Raw genomic sequence first — 17,715 nt, forward strand, 5'->3', positions numbered from 1 at the left:
CCTCAATAACTTTTTTCCCCTTCCCCTTCCTCTCTGTTGATATACTTATTATTTTCTGAATGAGTGCCAACACCTTAACAGATTTTTCAAAGCCTCCTATCATAGCAGACATTTTGAGCTGTGGCTTTGACAGATTGCACATTTGGAAAGTGCGATATGGCAGCAAGAGTTTTAGCAAATTTGGCAGACTACATACTGTCTTGAAATCCACTGATGAAAAGTGAAAAATCTATTAGATGTAGGTTGGCAGGATACATGTGACCTGCTGACAGGCTGTGCAGATATTTTATTTGATTCCAGGAGCAAGGAATGCAATTCTCAGGAGTTTATGAGGAATTATAGTAAATGTCACTTAGAGAATGAAAAGAGTGTAACAATTAAATTATAGGGGATGACTGAAAAAGGATTTGTATAAGACTTTCTCTTGCATACAGTGCTTTTACTGAAATGGTGATTGGTAGAAAATAGGAACCATGATAACAGTGTCTGTAATACTGCTATACAGCTGCTTTTATTTTACTCTCTTCTTGGAGAAAGAATTTGCAACTAGAGGAAACATTTTTATTTTCCAGTGCTCCAAATGCAGGCTTATAGTTGCGGTTTTGACTCTCCCTTTTTGATATTGGGGGACACTTGGCATTCTATGGCTGTTCTTCAGGAAAGAGCTCAGCTTCTAAAAGAAGAGGGAGTTTGAGAATGATTTACTTACAGGCAGAATGCTGTTCTGAAGGATTTCCCTTGTGGCTTTAAAATCTGTTACCTTGCTTGGAAGTTCCTCTAAAGGTGTTTCTGTTAAACAACATTACACATGGGAGGGTTTAAATGCTAATGTTTAGTGGACATAAGAAGCACTTGGTCTATGTGGCTTACCACGAGTTTAATTTGAATACCAAATACTGTCATGATGCTGCCCAAAAGAGTGGTAGCATCCTCCTTTCCATCCTTGACTGCATATTTTCACCTCTGCCTTCATATTAGCATTGCCTTTTGGCACACTGTGGTTAGTTGAATTGAACTGCTAATCTAGCTGAAAACTAATTATACCACAAAAGAAATGAAGTTAGTTCACCACTGGTTCAGGAGGCTTAATGGGTCTACAGGTACTAGTACCAATGCAAGAAGTGGAGGAAATACACTGTTAGGACAAGTAAAGAGCAGAACTATGTTTTTGGTTGTGATCTTGCTGTTTTTTAAATTCAGTGCTAGGTACTCATCAGAGAAATATATTTGTCTAATTCTCTCAAAAATAGTGGTTATTAAGAGTGACTGAAGGAACTGGGCCTGTTTAGTTTGAAAAGGAGGAGGCTGAGGGGAGACTTCTTGCTCTCTACAGCTACCTGAAAGGACGTTATGGGGAGGTTGGTACTGGTCTCTTTTCTCAGGTAATTTGTGATAGAACAAGAAATATCAGCCTCAAGCTGCAACTGGGTAGGTTGAAACTGGACATTAGGGAAAAAAAAGTCTTAATGGAAAGAGTGGTCAGACATTGGGATAGGCTGCCCAGGGAGGTGGTTGAATCACCACCAAATGTGTTTAAAGGTCATTTGGATGTGGTGCCTGGGGGTATAGTTTAGGAGTGAATCTTGTAGAGTAGGGATATCAGGTGGACTTGGTGATTGTGAGGGTCTTTTCCAACCTGAACATTTTTGTGATTCTGCGTTTAAACTTAGAATGACATTCAAATGATCACATGCAAAACTAAAGGTATCTACGTTGCACCTCACTGCAGTGTAAATTAAGCTTAAACACTGCTGGTTTTACTCCACTCATAACATTCATACACTAGATACTAATAGTGGAATATTGAAACAGATCTTACCAAACCAGGTATATTTGCTGCTGGATTTTCTAACTTCTATGGGAGTATACTTCAGAATATGTTCATACTCATTTCCATTCCTCAAGGGAAGTGAAGTGGTTGTGCTGCTTGTTTATTTGGGAATGTCACAGATTTTGCACTGCAAAAAGAATATGCTGCTCTGATTTGTTAATATTCTGCACTTCTTTTGAAAACATGCAGCCATAGCATGTTGTGATGTGGTAATAAAGAAGCAAGTACAAAACATTACTTATTACCTTCTGATTAACATTTGCACAGACAGGCCAAAGCAGATGCATTTTTCATACTTATTCCTTTCTCTGTATTTTTTTTGCATTAAATTGGGCAGAGGAAAGGTAAAGAATGAAAAAGATGAAACAGACTCTTTAACATGAGAAAGAAGTATGAAAATATTTAAATACCCAAACTACTAAGTTGTAGTCTATAACTTTGGATTTATATATTTGAAACTGGTTTCTACTTCTAATACTGCTTTTGCGTCTCAGGATACAAAATAATGAAAGTGTTTCTGAAATGAGAAACAGGATATAGGGATTATGATCCAGAGCATAAGTTCTTCTATTTTAACCTTGATTAAAAGGTGCTAGATTGTATTAGGGAGACTTATTCTGTTTTTAAATTGGACACTGGCCTTAGAGACAGTAACCTAAAAGCTCACAGGAGATTGCAGACTGAAGTATCCTAGGAGGTTGGAGGCATTTACAGTTTTTGTGAATGGGTTAGGTTGTAAAGAGTAGTTACAGGCTTATAAATTGCTCATAAGGGGACACATACTGATTTTCAAGTATCAGATACAGACAGTGGCTGATATGCAGTATGTGTCTAACCGGTAAGGCAATTTTACATAGCAGCTGGAAAAGGACTGCATCATTTGTAGCCTGCTGACCAGTTCTCTTGATGTTGAGGAATGAATCCAAGAGTGCAAGAAAAAATAGGTGATATAGAAAGGTGGTTGAATTGCATGACATATGAAGTCCCCTTGCTAGCTCACATGTTCTCCCATCTTGCTCCAGCCCTGTATCACAAACTTGTATCACAAACTGCTTGACACGAATGGCTCAGGCAGCCTGGTGATGTTGCCTGAAAAGTCTGGAAAAGGGAAATTAAATATAGATGATATAGAAATACAGGAAGCATGGGCACTGGGATGGCTGCTGGGAAATAGAGGCAAGGAGATAATGCTAGAAGGAAGTAAGAGACACTAGGATAAAGAGACAGCGGTATGTATGGAAAAGTGAAGGACACATTTGGGTTTTGTCACCCTTGATCTTGCAATACAATAGTCTTTGTGTAGGGGATAACTGTGACAAGATGTCGTGTATTGAGCTGAATCTGCTGATATGTGTCCCATACCATCCTGCTGTTATACCAGCTTCAAAAAGTACTGTCTGGAGAGAAGTTATCATGGGGCTTGAAATTCAGATTGTAACATGAGAGGCCTCCTGTTGCTGCCTCTGATTTCTGGTTTGGGGCATTGGTCTTCTCCACCGTGCTGACTGCAGCATGCTTGAGTAGGGAGGAACCATTTTATCACTGGCTTCTGCTGCTGCTTCTGCTTTTGCTAAGGTAATTATATAGTGAATGATCCCATTAAACTCCTTATCTCATTCCAGAGTTTTTTTGGGTTACTTTCTCTCCCATGTGTGTGTGGGGGTGGAGGCTTGCTTGTGAAACCAGGCTGTGTTAACCCAGGACACAAGGTTAAAGAGATATTAAAGCTGTCAGATTCATAAAGCAGGGTCTGACAAGATGAATAGTAATGCAGAAATGGCTATAAAAATTAAGGTGGCATTTGCTTGTGTGATTTGTGTTAAAACTGAGATATTTATAAAGAGTTAAGAGGATATTTTATGTGTTTGCTATGAATAGCATAGCATTTTTATCTGAGTCTTCAGTACGTGCTATTGTGAGGGGCAGCATATCAGGTAAAATACATTTTTTTGGTTTGTTCCACTATGTCACCTTCCAGTTTAAGTATTAATTTTAAGTAATATACCACCCATCAATCACAACTTCATACTTCCCTTTGTTTTCATCTTCAGTCTTGAAGTGGCACGTTCCAAATATGTGTCAGTCTTTAATCAGTATAGCTGGAATAGCATCCAACTTTTGCAAGTTTTAGTGTACTTTTCCTGAGCTGACATCTGATCTATCAAATTAACACCTCTTGAAAATGTGAAGATAAAACAAGAGGGTTACTAAAAGAATTATAGTAACAACTATAGAGACAAAATGTATAAATGCTTTTCAGTTTTTTTTTTTTAAACACTATATATAAAAGTATAGTTATTTTTTCATTAGTATTAAATCTGTGTATTTTATGTGGGGGGGTGTGTGGGGTGGAAGAAGTTCCTACAATTCCAATTATTGTCCTAATAGAAATACATGAAATCCTCACTCTTACAGCTGAGGCACTATCTTCAGAGAAAAATATAATTTCATTTATTGCATGTACTTTTTTTGTAAGAAACAAAAGAATTGTGGACAGCAAGGGTTTATTTTCAAAAGTAGAGAAAAGAATATCCTCTGCAGATTTCCTAACACTGGTCCTTTACTCTTGCTTTTGAATGTTTTTTTTTTTTTTTTTTTATTACTTTGGGTGCACACTTTAATGTATTTTCCTGAGCTATGAAACTACTTTCTTCAGGACAGTGGGGGAGAATTGACCTTCTTGCAGATGCATGTGAGCTAGCTACTTAATTTTAGAAAGAAGAATTAAAAATGTCTTGCTAGTTGCAGTCATTTGCATACAAAATCAAATGTCATTTGTATAAAAAATCAATATATTTGGATTATCACTTTCACACTTGTCTGACAGGGGCAGAAGCACTTGTGTAGAAAGCAATTGTTTGGATAGACAGACTCCACTAAAATGTGTTTAGGGACTGTGATCAGAGTAAGCACCGGCAGGTGACTAAGAACTGAAGTTGGCATGTGAACTCTTTGCTTGCTCCTGTGTCACTGTTCAGAAATCTAAAGTTCCCATTCAAGATGTGTTGGATCTCAGAAGCAGGAAGTGTATGTAAACTATGCATAAGTCCTTGTAAGACATTGATTTATCAAGCAAATGAATTACACACTGAGAATGATGCATTCAGTTTGTAGTAAACACTGAACATTTCTTTTGAGCAACATAATGGCCAGAGCACTTACTCAGAAGTAAAAACCAAGGACTGAATTAATAACTTTTGTTCAAGAGACATGAATCTTGGTCCCCCTCTTAGAATCATAGACTCAACCAGGTTGGAAGAGACCTCCAAGATCATCCAGTCCAACCTATCACCCAGCCCAATCCAGTCATCTAGACCATGGCGCTAAGTACTTCATCCAGTCTTTTCTTGAACAAGGATGTTGACTCCACCACTTCCCTGGGCAGCCCATTCAATGGCAAACCACTCTCTCTGTGAAGAACTTCATCCTAACATCCAGCCTATACTTGAGTGTCATGGCCATTAGAGTACAAGCAAGTCTAAGCTGGCAGGGTGAACAATTTCACTTGTGACAGTTCCGAGTTCCTCTGTGCAGACAGAGGCACTGGTATCATGGGCTAGAAACATCACAGAAACCAAGCAGAAACATAAGTATGAAGACTCATGTAGATGTTACTGGAGGAGAAGGGATGCTTCTGGGGTTGCCTATATGTTTTGCTTTAAGGACTTACTGGAGGGAGTGCATCAGCAGCACAGATCACACCTCAGAACAGCAAATCTACAAAGGAATGATTTGTTTTTCCTATCAGCGTAAAAATGCCACTTGAAACACCTGCTCATTTACATGACTCTTGTTCTAATCAGAGGCCCTCTGAATTTGATGAGTTTTTGTATTGATTTAGATAGTGTAGGCTTAGTCTGTAAGTTTAAAATTGCCTGTGCCTCTGCCAAAGAAGTGTTGTATTACATTTCAAACAATGTTTACCACTGATTATGTGAGTTGTCATTTTGATTACAAAAAGAGGCTCTGCAGGGAGTTGCTAATAGTAGCTCAAAAAAGGATTCAGATCATAAAAAACCAGAAGAACTGAACATAAATTATAATTGTGCTTTAATTTACAATCGTTGTCTTATGAAATATTCTCTAAGGAATAATTTCAAAGCAACTCATCTTCTTAGAGGAAAAGGAATTCTGTGGCAGAATGGAACACTGCATTTCACCTGCAGATTATTAAAAATATTGAAATAATTTTCTTGTTACAATACAGTGCAAAATAAAATATTGTAAATACCCAATAAGGCATTTGGAGTTCAAGAATTTGTAGGGACTGTGAGTCTAGTTCTCTTTGTCTGCAAAGAGATCTCTTCCTTTATTGCTTCTGGGAGCAATGCTACATTAATCTCAGGCAGCATCAACCATAAAGCTAAAATGACAGAACTATGTTCCTCAAGAGAGAATGTGAGGATGCTTCTTATATTTGCATCAAAGATCAAAGCACAATTTGGGATGGGTGCTGACTGAATGTACAAACTGCAAAGGACGTTTAAGGCTAATAGCTCTAATTAGTAGTTTACAAGGCTGTTTTAATGGCAGAATAGGAATCTTCTGTAGCATACCATAAAGAAGGGATCCCCTGTAGATGAAAAAGAAAAAAAAATCTGAATTCAGCCAAAAATCTACCTGTTAAACAAGTTTCTTTTTATTCTGCTATTTTTTTTTGCTTTCCACTGTTGAATAAGATTAAAACCAAGACTTTATGAGTTTTTTTTGGTCAATATATAATGCCTCCTACCTTTTGAAACAGTAAGAGCAACTTAAGACTAAGAAACTAATTGTCAGAGTGTGGCAAGAAGCCTATGCATTATCAGATAAGTGATAATTTGTCATTAATTATGCTGTCTTCCCGTTTGTATAACAGCAATGAGCACATCAAATCCTGTCCACAATTCATTAATAGCGGTCCTACTCCCTGGATGCTGAACACTGGGAGTGCTTGCTGCAGTCTGTCATCCCGACTCCTCTCTTTCTCTCCATGCACTAGGACAGTAAACACAGAGGTATTAATATTTAGACTGCAAGCAAGTGATCATGCTGTTTTAAATCATCCTATTATCATATTTATTTCTTGTTGTCTTTCTTTCCCATGGTGAATTTAACTATCTGCTATTTTATGTAATTTCTCATATAAGCCCTCAATTTTAAAAGGTCTACAACTAGAAGTAAAACACTTTAAAAATACACACACTAGAATGAATAAAATTACCCTTTTGTTCCCATCTGTTGCTTATGCAATTTAAAATGGTGTATGCTGAAATCAGACTATTTGATGCTCTGTGAATTTCACAGATTGACCCAAAGTGACATTATATTTTCCCTGTAATTGTTATGCATAAAGAAAAAAACAAGAGTTCAATGGCTTTTTTTTCCCCCTGCAGTTTAAAATTTGTCTTTCAAAATGTTTTTAAAAAAAGGCTTAGAGAAATGAGGAGAAAAAGGAATTAGTCATGATCACAGTGTAAGTACTGTAAAATAATACATCTAAAAACTTATTTGTGTCTTTCTCCATTGGTTAACATCTCATTTGCCTTTTTCTATCTGTGAGCTTTCCTAATGTCTGATTTGAAGCCAAGTGATACTTTAGCAATGGACAGATATACTGGCAACCTGGCATCAGATGGCCCTGGGGATGCTATGAAAAGAGTGTATGTTTCAAAAGAGAAGCTAAAAATAAAAGAAAAAAGTGAGTATTTAGCTTTTGACCTTAGGGCTGGCATAGCAGGACTGGCAGAAGTGATCTGCTTAGGCATTTTGAAGGTGAATATATGAAATTAAACATGCCGTGAGCGGGGGATGCTTGGAAGATTTGCCTAATACCTTTTAAAAGAAATGGGATACTTCGCATATATGGTCAGCTGAAACAATGTGGAATTGTTTCATTTTCCCTGTAGAAACCATGAGCTTATAGTAAAAGATGGGATTGGCGTGGAGGCTTTTGGTCACCTCATTAAAAGTTGTACAGATATTGGAGTATTGCTGTTATGGGAACTTTGAAGGTGTGCCTTAATCATTTAATTATAATTTCAAATAAAAATATTCTCTTTGTGCATATGAGCTTATTCTTAACAGGCTGATCAAAACGAAATGCAAAGGACAGAGAAAGCAGGTCTGAAACACCCGCCAGAACACGCTATACCTGTGGTTAGATTTCAGATACCTTATGTATGCAACTAAAATTCATTATGTCTTTGTACAAGAGCTTATTTGGGAAGTCTTACATGAAGAAATTACCCTAGCAGTTTGACTTGCCACATTCTTATGCATTTATAATCTTTGAAAGGTTTCCATTAGACTGAATGTTTGGAATTAACAATAATTTTGACTTTCCAATTGCAGTGGCAACAATGCAATCTAATATATCTTTAAAGAGAATTCTAAGCTTTTTTAAATCAATTCAATTTGGCCCAATGGATTTTTAAAATACGAGTGTTATTTTTTAACACTTGCTGTGGAGGGCCTGTAGGCCTGAAGACAGGCTTATTTATGCCTGCTCTGCCTGGACATGTCTCTGTGCCTACACCAGGGGTAAACAAGAACAAAGGGACACCTGATTGTGTAAGTCCCCACACACCCAGCTTGGGCCTGCCTGGTGCTGGGCCCATGTGACTCCCATACCTGGAGTCCAGGCCTGTGGGTTTTGCCCAGTGTGGTAGGGTTGGGCTGACTGCCAACCTGATTGGTCATTCGAGTGGCCAATGAGACCATTAACTCTTGGCTCACATTGGATAAACAGGGGTGCACAGGCTCAAGTGCAGCCTTCCCCACATTACTTGTGGCTCCACCACATGCTTGCTTGCCTGCCTGCATACTTCCTTGCAGCTTTATGTCTGCCTTTGTATGAGTGCCTGGTGTGCACACTGCCGTGGGCTGCCAGGAGCAGACCCACTTGTCTGCATTTGATCGGCCTGAGGAGCAAGCACTGGACCCGTGCTCAGACTGCACGGAATCCTGCCTCTGCACCTGGAGATCCTGCCTGCGTACCCCCGGAGAGAGCAGCCAGCAGCTGTAAGGCCAGAGCCTGCCATTTCCCCTGACGCAGGAGGATTCCAGCCTAGAAGTCCACAGGCAGAGATCCTGAAGAATTGGACACTTGCAATAGGCTGACACAGCCCCAGAAGGTGATTAATAATTGATAAGAATTGTGAGTAGATGCCTCTGTAATTTCTATTACCTCTGCCATAAAGCAGAGAGCAGTTTTCAGCTCAGCTTTGCTGGGCAAACAGTATAAGTCCTCAGGAAGCATTGAGCCACTGGGAAACTCTCTCTCTGTTTTAGTTTGAATGTTTGAATGTTTGCTAGTTATTAATAAGTTCTGTAGGTATATATCCTAGAATGTCTTCATAACGGTGTAAAGAACCCTGTAATATTAAAGCTCAGTGGTTGGGGGTGGCGAGAGTTGAAATATTGGAAGTTAATAAATACTTATATTTTTATAAATATCCTCTCGCATTAACTAATTTCTCCCTTCTGCCAAATCGGTGTAGGCACTGAGAAACCCCATCCGTGACAATACTGCCTTTAAAAAAGCTATTAGGAAAAAAAGTATTGATGTCAAACCTGGGAGCAGTGCCTTGCTGTTGTATATTGATAGCAGATGTTCCAAGTTTTCTCACAAACCAGTGCTTTGTCCAGCTGTACATATGTTGGATTACCAGATTCAGGTATGGGTTATGGTTTGGGAATGAACCAGACACCCATTGCTCTGTGTGCACTTCTTATCTTTTTGTCATAGGTTTAGCCTATTGAAACCTACTGATGAGCATTCAATACCATGCTGATGTCATGCTAGGCTTAAAACAAAAGTGCTGGCTGGAGCAAGGTATCAAAGGGCTTTTAGTTCAGATTGGAACATGAGAGGCTTCCCGTTTTTGGTTGCTGCTCCTGATGTTCATTTTTGGTGTGTTGGTCTCATTCACTGAGCTGCTTGCAGGCTTGTGGGGTTGAGGAGTGTTTTTATCACTGTCTGGCTTCTGCTGCTGCTTCTGCTTTTTCTTTTCTGTAGAACAGGTAATGTAACTGTACATTTTATTGTTTTCATTAAATTCTTTATCTCAGCCCAGAAATTCTTGTATTACTTTCCCTCCTGATCTGTTGCTTGTGACAGCAGCCTATGTTAAACCAGGACAGTCTATTTTGGTGCCCAATGTGGCGCCCCAAAAGCAATTGAGACAGCAAGAGCTAAGAAAAGAACCAATTATTTATATATATATATATATATATATATATTTTTTTTTTTTTTTCCCCATAGTATGTTCTTCATGTTGATGCATTTGGTTCCCCTGATGGCTGAGGCATGGCCGTAGGTATGTTACATAAAACCTTATGCACTTGTACTCCATATGCTCCTTCTGGTGGTGTTTTTAACTTTGAGGGAATGGATTAATGCTATTATTTGGCTGCACTGGATACTGTCATGTTATAGTATGGTTACTCCACTAGCTACTTGGTTTAGACATAATCTCACCCAATTGATGGGCCAGGTTTTGTCCAAATGGATGCAGTCTTTCCCAAGAGTGCCACCTGGAGATCTGCCCTGAGGCTGGGTAATTATGAGTGACATTGTGTGTGGAGAGCATAGGCAAGTGCTTAGGATGATGGTCATCTCCAATTACTTGGAACTTCTCTCCCAGACAAGTGCAAAATCCTGAAAATTGGAAAAATATTTAGACAAAAATATGGTGTCAGTCTGGAATTTCCCAAGAGACATAAATCACTGCAATGTGCTGGGGCCTGGCCCATGCCTACCAAACCCTTCTCAACAACATTCAAAGCATTCAAGGGCAAGTGAAGGTCTCTGGACCAGCAGGCATTGTGACTAATCAGAACTCCACGGGAAGCATGGCAGCAGCACCAGAGAATCAGTCTGCATGAGTTTCAGTCACTCTTGCATGGAAAAAGGAATATACAAGGAAAGCAATTCATCTGGCAAAGGATGAATCAGGGTCATCACGGGAACAAGAATAAGAGTCAGAGGTGGCCACTTAACCCTTATCCCTGTCCTTGAAGGATGGCCAAGGACAAAAGGTAGATGAAATAACCTTGCATGTCAGACCCACAAGAGTATAAAGCTTTGGTAGACACAGGCACATAGTATACTCTGAGGCCATCAAAGTGTGAGAGGTGGTGTGGTGGAGGGGCCACAGCCCCAAAACTGAGGCCTTCTTATGCCTCTACATGCCTGGACATGTTTTTCTGCCAGGACCCATGGCAGTAAACAGGTTGTGTAACAAACACACACCCAGTCTGTGTACCCCTGGGGTCCGCCCAAGTAATCCCCTATTGGGAGGCTCCAGGCATGGCCTAGATACAGGATCAGGCCTCAACTGCATACTTTACAGAGGCTCAGACCTCTTGCATTGATCTCAAGGCGCAGTTAAGCTGTCTGTGCACCCTTTGAGAAGCAGAGCACATGCACTCCTGCATTTGGTACATATACGGGGAGCTGAGAGCCCCCTGCCTAAGCCTAGAGCAGCCGTACATACTGGCTTGCTGTGCTGCATTTATCTAAGGAGCTCAAGTCTCCCTACAGCCCGGCAGACACTGCTTGCCAGCTGCCCTGTAAGCCTGGAAAGATCCAGCTCAGCAGATCTTTCAGACTGTCTGCTAACCTACAAACACAGCCTGCTAGCTGTGAGACTGTGTTAGAAGCTGCACGGACAAATCCTCCTCCTGCATCTGGAAATCCTGCCAGCTGATCATCCCTGGACACGGCATCCAAAAGAAGCAGCAGCACCGAGGCAGAGACCACTTCACACCAGGAGAGAAGGTTAGAGAAATCCTGTTTATCCCAGAGACTGGGAACACTTATCATTCACCTGCAAGCCGGGACAAATTCCAGCCTCACCAAGACCTGAACACTGGGCACATGCTGTGACACAATCCCGGGAGGGTGATTAATGATTAATACTTAAGAGCAACACATTTAAGCAAGCTTTAATTCCTTTGTAATATAAGTTACCTCTGTCTTAAGAGCAGACACAGTTTCAGCCCTTGCTGGGCAAACAGTGTAGTTTTTAAGAGGCATTAAGCCTAAGGGAATCTTTCTCTCTGTCTATAGTTGTTGATAATTTGATATTTCCATTTAATAATCCAATCCCTGCAAATATATCCCAACTGTTTTCATAACTTTGCACAAAAGAACTATTCAGTGGTTGGGGGTGGTACAAATTTGTAAATATTAATTTTAATAAATAATTTCATAAAAAATTAATACCACCTCAAATTAATTTCTCACCTTGGAATAAGAGAAATCCCCTCCACAACAGGTGGAACCTACTATATTTCTGGTATGACTGGTATCTCAGACGCTGAGTGTGTTGGAAGCTGAGCATCTGGAATGCAGTCCACAGTTTGCTTTCACTTGGAGGGTTGGAAGGAGTCACTGAAATTGACTGTCTCAGGGGTGGAAACAGCCCCAGCATTTGGTCTGGTCACAGGCAGATCCAGACTATACTAGAAGAAGGTGGTGCTCCAGAACATCTGCAGTAAGGAATCTGTTGTGTACTGCATGACAATCTCATCTTGAGTGAGAAAGGACAGTGAATGATGCCTGATGTATGTTGTGTAATGTTAATTGCTGCTTAACATGATGTAGATGATATTGAATAAGGAGCAGAGAATGTCATCTATTTAGCCAGTTGAAATCTATTGATGAGTATTCAATACCATGCTGCTATCATGACAGCTTTAGAACAAATCTTCTGGCTGGAGCATGGTATCATAGGACTTGTAGTTCAGATTGTAGCATGAAGGGTTTCCTGTTTTGGTCACTGCTTCCAGTTTCTGGCTTTGAGATCTGTTGAGTTATTTCTGTGGGGCTGGCTGTAGGCTTGTGGGATGAGACTGTTGTTTTGTTTCTGTCTGGCTTCTGTGGCTGCATTCTGCTTTTTTTCCTGACAAATAGCTGAGGATTTTTGTGTTATTTTCCCTCCTGAGTTTCGGTTGCTTTTTTTTTTTTTGGGGGGGGGGGGGGGGGGGGGGGGGGAAGGGTGGTGGGGTTTTGTCTGTGAGAGTGGGGAAAATAGGGAGAGAAGAATTTTAGCCAGCCTCCACACACAAGCACAAGTTGGTATATTACTGGTTGGTAAGTTTTATGGAGGGCCAGTAGTTAATTTCAGCCACCTAATATATACCGAAGAAAATAGTTAAGGAAATCAAGTTCACAATGCTCTTCTCCAGTAGTACATTTATTCTCATGAGTACATTTATTCTCATGAAATAAAAAAATATTTTTGATCAAATTCATTCAGACACTACATTAAGTGCAGCTCCTTACTTAATTGTAGCAGCCGTCATTAACTTTTAGGCTAAGAAAGTGAATGTGGAGAGCTTAATGTCCATAACTGATGAATATGTACTTGCTAGAAAAAGAGGAGAGTTAAATTCATAGCTGTCACATATGGGAATACAGCGACCTCACAGTTCTTTCCTACTCTCTGTCTTCCTACAAGATCTACAAACCTTTTGTTATAAGAAGAAGAAAGAAGAATGAGGAACTGACTTAGCAGAAGAAATATGGACCACAATGCAGTAGGGCCTAAATAATTATTTTTAGTAAAACACTGACTGTTTTTGTTCTGAAAGCACTTAAAGCTATGAATTGGCCTCTGTGTGAAGTAGTGGAGCCCTACTAATACTAGATTGATGCTCTCCATCGGAATGTGAGCTGCAGAGTATCACAGTATCACAGTATCACGAGTTTCAACCACAAAAGCAGCTGACCTTATGGGCTTTTTTTTTTTCAGTCTCTTTCTCTTCTGTGTGTCCCAAGAGGCCAGTTGTTAAATTAGAAGCTGTGATTTGTATTCAAAGTGGAGATGGAAGAATATCTAGTAACTTTCAATACAATTGCTTGTGCTGCTGAGTGGGTTGTATTTGAGGTGCTTCTAGCGTTGCAGAGTAATGGTTCTGTAGCAGACTGACAGAAGGTTGCTTGTACCAATTGGGCACTGCTTCCTTAGCTCAGAAGGGGAAAGCTGAATGTGTTGATTCCTTTCTATGTTTAGGATACAAAGAATGAAAACCATACCTTATGAGTTCTAGGTTCTATGCCAGAACTGGAGAAAACTGTAACAAACACAAGACAAAAAGCAGCATGGTAAGGATACATTTTAAACGGATAATTGAAATATCTTTCTGTCAGGCCCTAGAAGCATCTGAACACTTAATGATACTAGGTTTGATTCTGAAGAAAGGTTGTTTTTTGAACTGATGGGAGCTTAGTTTGCTATTGTTTACTCTTGAGTTTACTTGCTTGACTTCTAACTAACAAATACACCAAGGAAGAAACTGAATCTGTTTGAGAAGTTGAATTGATTAAAATTGGTAGAATGGATATTTCTCAGATGTGTACTTACAGCTCTGCTTTGAATAGGAGAAATTTGTAGAAGTGAAAATGAGCACTTCAAGTGGTATAATTGTGTGGGTGCTCCATTACACCTATAGTTAAAGCAGGGCCCAGCACTACCAACTGTCATTTAATTGATCCTAGCTTGCCTACCTCACTATCTTGGGTTCATAAAAGCATTTATATGATGTCCAAGCCTACAGAATTTTAGATTTAGGGGCTTCAAGTTATATAATTTCACTGTTCATGGAAATGACACAGGAAAAACTCTTTTCTGTATTTTGCTCACCATATTGGCAATAACCAATTGGGCAATAACCTGAAATCCATCTATAGTTAATTCTTTTGATCTTCATAAAGTTTGTGAATTCAGTGAAGACAGTGAATATAAGGTGTGCGGTGGTGTTTCCACATACATGCATATGGCTTACACTACAGATAGAAATGAAGTTCATCTCAAAGTTAACCCCATGATTCACAAAATGGAGGCAAACACTGCACAAAACTACAGCAAAAAGGCTTTACTGGCTCTTTCAAAGTGTAGTATGTGGATGTCCTTATAGTCCTCCCCAGAGATTTGTAAACGTGTGCTAGAAATAAACAGCTGACTGAAGCAAGAGAATTCTCCCCTGTGCCTCTGCTTGGGTTGTAGGTTTATGGTAGTAATGAGCTGTGGAAATCAATCTTTTGTAATCTCTGCCCTTTATGCTTTACTCAGAGGGCTGCGATCACATCTATAAATAATCCATTTGTGGATCTGTTTGAAGATAAAAGAGGTTGGCATGCAAAAAAAGCTTTGCTATGCTCTCCATTTACTTATCCAAAAATGAATGTGCAAAACTAGAGGTGTTTTGGGTTCACCTTATTGATTTAGATATTCCTTCCTACAAAATCTTATTAATGTGTATGGCACTTTCAAGACATGACTTACAATACAGGCAAGACTTAAAAATTTGTAATGCCTATAAAATTCTAACAGCATAAACCTGTCCAATTCTATCTTGTAAGCAAGAATCTAGTGAATAGAGGCAACACAAATGAAATGTAACGACTTGAAGGTACAGCTGTTTATGTGCATCTACAATATTTCCTCAAAGCTCTGCAAGACAAAGCAGGAAGGAAGGATGGAAACATTGTTACAATTATATAATCATTAAAGTTATATATAGCTAATTTTTTTTCCAGCTTCAACCATGTTGACTAATTGAAAACGAGCTTAAAAACAATCCACAAACCAACTCTTTAACATAGATCCTTTTGCAGAAATACGACTAGAGACACAGTGGTGCTAAGAGTATTACACTCCAGAATTATATCTGTCCCTACTGTGAGTGGTGAAAAACAAGGAAGCCACTATCTGATATTCCTATTGATGATTTAATAGATCTTCTGGTGAGTTTGCATTTTTCCTTGTGCTGTTTTCATTATTAGGTGCATGTTGGATCTCTGTGGAGTCATTTTACCAGGTGATAGGTGATAGAGACATCTAATGATGCAGAAATCCAACCCTTCTCCACCATTTCCTTCATGAATTGCAGGTTGCCTGTTTGCCTGTCCTCACAAAACCTTGTGTTGTCATTTCCTGACTTAGGGTCACTTAGGGACATCTTGAAAACTATACTGATATAGATCATCCTGTGAGATGTATAAGCTTGCATTTAGGAGCTATTAAGTGCAGATCTTTCATTAGTGGGTGAGGTCTAGAAATGCCATGTAACCAAAGGTTGATGGCTTCTGTGAATAACAGCAGAGCTCAGAAGAGACTTGAATTTGAACTAACAACAGTGCTGCGAGGTACTGTCTCCTCTTTTCAGTTTCTTATCTGCTGTTTTAGGTACTACTGTTGCTCTTGGCATAGTTAAGACCAGCACTTTTACTTAAGCAGATGCCCGAAAGTCTCACCAACTTTTGAGTTCAGGAGTTTAATTTTTGGATGACCTTTCAGAAATGGAGTGTTTGTTCTAGCAACAAGGAGGTAAAATTCTTTACTGGAAAAGAAATTAAAAAGAAGGAGGGATACATTTGAGGCTGATACAATGAAAAAGATCATGTAGAAAAATAGAAAGTACAGTGCTGACTACAGTGAGAACTCAAATTATTCAGGCTGATATACTGGCTTAAACCACACTCTGCTTCATGAAAGTATATAGAAAGCATGCATTTGTTTCTATTATCCTAAGCCCTAATGAGAGCTCAATAGGAGTAATTGGATTTGCCATTGTTAGGATAGCAGTAGCACTACCACCCTGAAAAACTATTGTGTTTAGCTGATGTTGTGTTGTGATTGCCATCTTGTGAGGGTGGTCTTTCTTCCCTTACAGCATTCTTCACACCAGGAGGCTTAACCAAGACTGATTTCATTCCAGTTGGATTCTTGACCCTCCTTGACCTAGAGGTGTGCAATAGTAGTGAAACAAGGATTGGGGTCCTCCAAAAAGACAGGGATTATATCTGACTGGAGCAGCTGAAACTGATGTTAAACAGCTGAGAGAAATTTGGTAATGCAGAAGGAGTTTACAAATTGTGCCAAATCTTCCTTTGGCACAATAAATTGAAAGGCAGTGTTAACACTGTAAGCTGCTGTATAATGTAAAAAGTATCAGCGAGTCTATGTGTGTGCAAGCATGAAATTGATAAACAGGTAAATATCTGCTAAAATTGAACTATAGGTAGCAGCTACAAAGTGCCTTTGTAAAAGTCCTGCCTAGATTAACCAGCCAATCATTCTACCTTGCTGACTACGTATGGGTGTCTGTTCCAGGTTTGCTAACTTTACAGATATTTAAATATCAGGCCTCTCTGAAATGCTAATCACAGTTCTGTGTAAAGCTGTCAGGAGGCTTGATACTGACTGGAGAAAACCTGGTACTTCAACCCACATTTTCAGCTACAAGAAGGTTGTTACTGATATGTTAGGATAATCTGCAGATAAGAAATGGAAACCCCCGCACCTTGCAGAAGTTAATTTAGTTTTTGCATATATTTGGTGTAGCTACTGTTTTTAATGATGTACACATCTGAAATAACTGTTAAGAGGCTTCATTCCTTCAGAGACTATGTAATACCTAATAGTACAATAACATCTGAAAATAGAAGACAACTATAAAGGCTTTAGACAAACAGATCTTGCTTTACTGCTGACTTAATGAAGAGAGACATATGGAATTTTGTGTTCCTAAAGGAATGTGTTGGACTGCAAATAGAAATGCAAAATGGAGAAAAAACCAAGCAGTTAATTTCCATACTACATGATGAGATTAGAAATATGCTGATCTGAATAGGAACTGTAAAAATGCATTATGCCTTTTGACAGAGATTGTAAATCATGGGCTTTTCAAGGCTAATAAAACAAATTCCATCCATATTGGTAGAGTTATTTTTAAAATACTTGTGCTAATTAATGGCTTATGCTACTTTTTGAAAACTGTGGCCTCCCTTCCCAAAGTATTCAGTAACTGAATTTCATACTAAAATTTATAAGGAATCTCCTTTTTTTTTTTTTTAAATGTAGGAATTTTAAATGTATTGATACATAAGGTAT

This window comes from Pogoniulus pusillus, chromosome 4 (assembly GCF_015220805.1).
Source record: "Pogoniulus pusillus isolate bPogPus1 chromosome 4, bPogPus1.pri, whole genome shotgun sequence".
In the NCBI taxonomy this organism is placed as follows: Eukaryota; Metazoa; Chordata; class Aves; order Piciformes; family Lybiidae; genus Pogoniulus; species Pogoniulus pusillus.